At 42.8% G+C, this 5,000-nt stretch overlaps 6 non-coding genes and 9 pseudogenes across 6 annotated transcripts in view; all 15 read right to left on the minus strand.

Moving 5' to 3' along the window:
• Positions 1–56, minus strand: part of LOC116354883 (uncharacterized) — a 117-nt pseudogene extending 61 nt beyond the window's left edge.
• Positions 57–295: 239 nt separating this feature from the next.
• LOC116354873 (uncharacterized) lies at positions 296–413 on the minus strand (annotated as a pseudogene).
• Positions 414–654: 241 nt separating this feature from the next.
• Positions 655–771, minus strand: LOC116354886 (uncharacterized; annotated as a pseudogene).
• A 238-nt stretch (positions 772–1,009) lies between these two features.
• On the minus strand, positions 1,010–1,128 carry LOC116354897 (5S ribosomal RNA). Its single transcript, XR_004204107.1, has one exon. It is a non-coding gene; the product is annotated as a 5S ribosomal RNA (ribosomal RNA).
• Positions 1,129–1,365: 237 nt separating this feature from the next.
• LOC116354848 (5S ribosomal RNA) lies at positions 1,366–1,484 on the minus strand. Its single transcript, XR_004204084.1, has one exon. It is a non-coding gene; the product is annotated as a 5S ribosomal RNA (ribosomal RNA).
• A 241-nt stretch (positions 1,485–1,725) lies between these two features.
• On the minus strand, positions 1,726–1,844 carry LOC116354854 (5S ribosomal RNA). Its single transcript, XR_004204087.1, has one exon. It is a non-coding gene; the product is annotated as a 5S ribosomal RNA (ribosomal RNA).
• A 239-nt stretch (positions 1,845–2,083) lies between these two features.
• On the minus strand, positions 2,084–2,199 carry LOC116354890 (uncharacterized; annotated as a pseudogene).
• Positions 2,200–2,441: 242 nt separating this feature from the next.
• On the minus strand, positions 2,442–2,559 carry LOC116354881 (uncharacterized; annotated as a pseudogene).
• Positions 2,560–2,798: 239 nt separating this feature from the next.
• On the minus strand, positions 2,799–2,916 carry LOC116354869 (uncharacterized; annotated as a pseudogene).
• Positions 2,917–3,156: 240 nt separating this feature from the next.
• On the minus strand, positions 3,157–3,275 carry LOC116354856 (5S ribosomal RNA). The gene has a single exon (XR_004204088.1). It is a non-coding gene; the product is annotated as a 5S ribosomal RNA (ribosomal RNA).
• Positions 3,276–3,514: 239 nt separating this feature from the next.
• On the minus strand, positions 3,515–3,633 carry LOC116354864 (5S ribosomal RNA). Its single transcript, XR_004204096.1, has one exon. It is a non-coding gene; the product is annotated as a 5S ribosomal RNA (ribosomal RNA).
• A 239-nt stretch (positions 3,634–3,872) lies between these two features.
• Positions 3,873–3,989, minus strand: LOC116354885 (uncharacterized; annotated as a pseudogene).
• A 242-nt stretch (positions 3,990–4,231) lies between these two features.
• Positions 4,232–4,349, minus strand: LOC116354872 (uncharacterized; annotated as a pseudogene).
• A 241-nt stretch (positions 4,350–4,590) lies between these two features.
• LOC116354877 (uncharacterized) lies at positions 4,591–4,708 on the minus strand (annotated as a pseudogene).
• Positions 4,709–4,948: 240 nt separating this feature from the next.
• The window catches only part of LOC116354857 (5S ribosomal RNA), a 119-nt gene continuing 67 nt past the window's right edge, over positions 4,949–5,000 (minus strand). The window contains exon 1 of the ribosomal RNA XR_004204089.1: positions 4,949–5,000. This exon is cut by the window's right edge and continues 67 nt beyond it. This is a non-coding gene — a ribosomal RNA (5S ribosomal RNA).

The raw sequence follows: 5,000 nt of genomic DNA on the forward strand, positions 1-5,000 counted from the left end.
GCTTAGCTTCCGAGATCAGACGAGATCAGGCGTACTCAGGCCGTGTGGTCGTAAGCGAGAAACTATCTCTTGGTGCACTATGTTAAGTGAAAGTGAGTCTGATTAACAGCTGTTGCATTTTCACCATTTAGATAAGCATCTTTGTGTCACTCAAAAGTGGAAGAAATTGCATATACTGTAGAAATAATTTGTAGCACAGATTGTTGGATGAAAACAAACTAACCTTGCTTACTTATTTCAAAGCAAGGGCACATATTTCAGCCTTGTGGGAAAAAACGGACAAAGAGTTGACAAAAGCTTACAGCACCTGGTATTCCCAGGCGGTCTCCCATCCAAGTACTAACCAGCCCGACCCTGCTTAGCTTCCGAGATCAGACGAGATCAGGCGTACTCAGGCCGGTGTGGTCGTAAGCGAGAAACTATCTCTTGGTGCACTATGTTAAGTGAAAGTGAGTCTGATTAACAGCTGTTGCATTTTCACCATTTAGATAAGCATCTTTGTGTCACTCAAAAAGTGGAACAAATTGCATATACTGTAGAAAAATTTGTAGCACAGATTGTTGGATGAAATACAAACTAACCTTGCTTACTTATTTCAAAGCAAGGGCACATATTTCAGCCTTGTGGGAAAAAACGGACAAAGAGTTGACGAAAAGCTTACAGCACCTGGTATTCCCAGGCGGTCTCCCATCCAAGTACTAACCAGCCCGACCCTGCTTAGCTTCCGAGATCAGACGAGATCAGGCGTACTCAGCCGGTGTGGTCGTAAGCGAGAACTATCTCTTGGTGCACTATGTTAAGTGAAAGTGAGTCTGATTAACAGCTGTTGCATTTTCACCATTTAGATAAGCATCTTTGTGTCACTCAAAAGTGGAAGAAATTGCATATACTGTAGAATAATTTGTAGCACAGATTGTTGGATGAAATACAAACTAACCTTGCTTACTTATTTCAAAGCAGGGCACATATTTCAGCCTTGTGGGAAAAAACGGACAAAGAGTTGACGAAAAGCTTACAGCACCTGGTATTCCCAGGCGGTCTCCCATCCAAGTACTAACCAGGCCCGACCCTGCTTAGCTTCCGAGATCAGACGAGATCAGGCGTACTCAGGCCGGTGTGGTCGTAAGCGAGAAACTATCTCTTGGTGCACTATGTTAAGTGAAAGTGAGTCTGATTAACAGCTGTTGCATTTTCACCATTTAGATAAGCATCTTTGTGTCACTCAAAAAGTGGAAGAAATTGCATATACTGTAAAAATTTGTAGCACAGATTGTTGGATGAAATACAAACTAACCTTGCTTACTTATTTCAAAGCAAGGGCACATATTTCAGCCTTGTGGGAAAAACGGACAAGAGTTGACGAAAAGCTTACAGCACCTGGTATTCCCAGGCGGTCTCCCATCCAAGTACTAACCAGGCCCGACCCTGCTTAGCTTCCGAGATCAGACGAGATCAGGCGTACTCAGGACGGTGTGGTCGTAAGCGAGAAACTATCTCTTGGTGCACTATGTTAAGTGAAAGTGAGTCTGATTAACAGCTGTTGCATTTTCACCATTTAGATAAGCATCTTTGTGTCACTCAAAAAGTGGAACAAATTGCATATACTGTAGAAATAATTTGTAGCACAGATTGTTGGATGAAATACAAACTAACCTTGCTTACTTATTTCAAAGCAAGGGCACATATTTCAGCCTTGTGGAAAAAACGGACAAAGAGTTGACGAAAAGCTTACAGCACCTGGTATTCCCAGGCGGTCTCCCATCCAAGTACTAACCAGGCCCGACCCTGCTTAGCTTCCGAGATCAGACGAGATCAGGCGTACTCAGGCCGGTGTGGTCGTAAGCGAGAAACTATCTCTGGTGCACTATATTTAGTGAAAGTGGAGTCTGATTAACAGCTGTTGCATTTTCACCATTTAGATAAGCATCTTTGTGTCACTCAAAAAGTGGAAGAAATTGCATATACTGTAGAAATAATTTGTAGCACAGATTGTTGGATGAAATACAAACTAACCTTGCTTACTTATTTCAAAGCAAGGGCACATATTTCAGCCTTGTGGAAAAACGGACAAAGATTGACGAAAAGCTTACAGCACCTGGTATTCCAGGCGTCTCCCATCCAAGTACTAACCAGGCCCGACCCTGCTTAGCTTCCGAGATCAGACGAGATCAGGCGTACTCGGCCGGTGTGGTCGTAAGCGAGAAACTATCTCTTGGTGCACTATGTTAAGTGAAAGTGAGTCTGATTAACAGCTGTTGCATTTTCACCATTTAGATAAGCATCTTTGTGTCACTCAAAAAGTGGAAGAAATTGCATATACTGTAGAAATAATTTGTAGCACAGATTGTTGGATGAAATACAAACTAACCTTGCTTACTTATTTCAAAGCAAGGGCACATATTTCAGCCTTGTGGGAAAAAACGGACAAAGAGTTGACGAAAAGCTTACAGCACCTGTTATTCCCAGGCGTCTCCCATCCAAGTACTAACCAGGCCCGACCCTGCTTAGCTTCCGAGATCAGACGAGATCAGGCGTACTCAGGCCGGTGTGGTCGTAAGCGAGAAACTATCTCTTGGTGCACTATGTTAAGTGAAAGTGAGTCTGATTACAGCTGTTGCATTTTCACCATTTAGATAAGCATCTTTGTGTCACTCAAAAAGTGGAACAAATTGCATATACTGTAGAAATAATTGTAGCACAGATTGTTGGATGAAATACAAACTAACCTTGCCTTACTTATTTCAAAGCAGGGCACATATTTCAGCCTTGGGGAAAAAACGGACAAAGAGTTGACGAAAAGCTTACAGCACCTGTATTCCCAGGCGGTCTCCCATCCAAGTACTAACCAGGCCCGACCCTGCTTAGCTTCCGAGATCAGACGAGATCAGGCGTACTCAGGCCGGTGTGGTCGTAAGCGAGAAACTATCTCTTGGTGCACTATGTTAAGTGAAAGTGAGTCTGATTAACAGCTGTTGCATTTTCACCATTTAGATAAGCATCTTTGTGTCACTCAAAAGTGAAGAAATTGCATATACTGTAGAAATAATTTGTAGCACAGATTGTTGGATGAAATACAAACTAACCTTGCTTACTTATTTCAAGCAAGGGCACATATTTCAGCCTTGTGGGGAAAAAAACGGACAAAGAGTTGACGAAAGCTTACAGCACCTGGTATTCCCAGGCGGTCTCCCATCCAAGTACTAACCAGGCCCGACCCTGCTTAGCTTCCGAGATCAGACGAGATCAGGCGTACTCAGGCCGGTGTGGTCGTAAGCGAGAAACTATCTCTTGGTGCACTATGTTAAGTGAAAGTGAGTCTGATTAACAGCTGTTGCATTTTCACCATTTAGATAAGCATCTTTGTGTCACTCAAAAGTGGAAGAAATTGCATATACTGTAGAAATAATTTGTAGCACAGATTGTTGGATGAAATACAAACTAACCTTGCTTACTTATTTCAAAGCAAGGGCACATATTTCAGCCTTGTGGAAAAAACGGACAAAGAGTTGACGAAAACTTACAGCACCTGGTATTCCCAGGCGGTCTCCCATCCAAGTACTAACCAGGCCCGACCCTGCTTAGCTTCCGAGATCAGACGAGATCAGGCGTACTCAGGCCGGTGTGGTCGTAAGCGAGAAACTATCTCTTGGTGCACTATGTTAAGTGAAAGTGAGTCTGATTAACAGCTGTTGCATTTTCACCATTTAGATAAGCATCTTTGTGTCACTCAAAAAGTGGAAGAAATTGCATATACTGTAGAAATAATTTGTAGCACAGATTGTTGGATGAAATACAAACTAACCTTGCTTACTTATTTCAAAGCAAGGGCACATATTTCAGCCTTGTGGGAAAAACGGACAAAGTTGACGAAAAGCTTACAGCACCTGGTATTCCCAGCGGTCTCCCATCCAAGTACTAACCAGGCCCGACCCTGCTTAGCTTCCGAGATCAGACGAGATCAGGCGTACTCAGGCCGTGTGGTCGTAAGCGAGAAACTATCTCTTGGTGCACTATGTTAAGTGAAAGTGAGTCTGATTAACAGCTGTTGCATTTTCACCATTTAGATAAGCATCTTTGTGTCACTCAAAAAGTGGAAGAAATTGCATATACTGTAGAAATAATTTGTAGCACAGATTGTTGGATGAAATACAAACTAACCTTGCTTACTTATTTCAAAGCAAGGGCACATATTTCAGCCTTGTGGGAAAAAACGGACAAAGAGTTGACGAAAAGCTTACAGCACCTGGTATTCCCAGGCGGTCTCCCATCCAAGTACTAACCAGGCCCGACCCTGCTTAGCTTCCGAGATCAGACGAGATCAGCGTACTCAGGCCGGTGTGGTCGTAAGCGAGAAACTATCTCTTGGTGCACTATGTTAAGTGAAAGTGAGTCTGATTAACAGCTGTTGCATTTTCACCATTTAGATAAGCATCTTTGTGTCACTCAAAAAGTGGAACAAATTGCATATACTGTAGAAATAATTTGTAGCACAGATTGTTGGATGAAATACAAACTAACCTTGCTTACTTATTTCAAAGCAAGGGCACATATTTCAGCCTTGTGGAAAAAACGGACAAAGAGTTGACGAAAAGCTTACAGCACCTGGTATTCCCAGGCGTCTCCCATCCAAGTACTAACCAGGCCCGACCCTGCTTAGCTTCCGAGATCAGACGAGATCAGGCGTACTCAGGCCGGTGTGGTCGTAAGCGAGAAACTATCTCTTGGTGCACTATGTTAAGTGAAAGTGAGTCTGATTAACAGCTGTTGCATTTTCACCATTTAGATAAGCATCTTTGTGTCACTCAAAAAGTGGAAGAAATTGCATATACTGTAGAAATAATTTGTAGCACAGATTGTTGGATGAAATACAAACTAACCTTGCTTACTTATTTCAAAGCAAGGGCACATATTTCAGCCTTGTGGGAAAAACGGACAAAGAGTTGACAAAAGCTTACAGCACCTGGTATTCCCAGGCGGTCTCCCATCCAAGTACTAACCAG

This window comes from Oncorhynchus kisutch, linkage group LG18 (assembly GCF_002021735.2).
Source record: "Oncorhynchus kisutch isolate 150728-3 linkage group LG18, Okis_V2, whole genome shotgun sequence".
NCBI classification, from domain to species: Eukaryota; Metazoa; Chordata; class Actinopteri; order Salmoniformes; family Salmonidae; genus Oncorhynchus; species Oncorhynchus kisutch.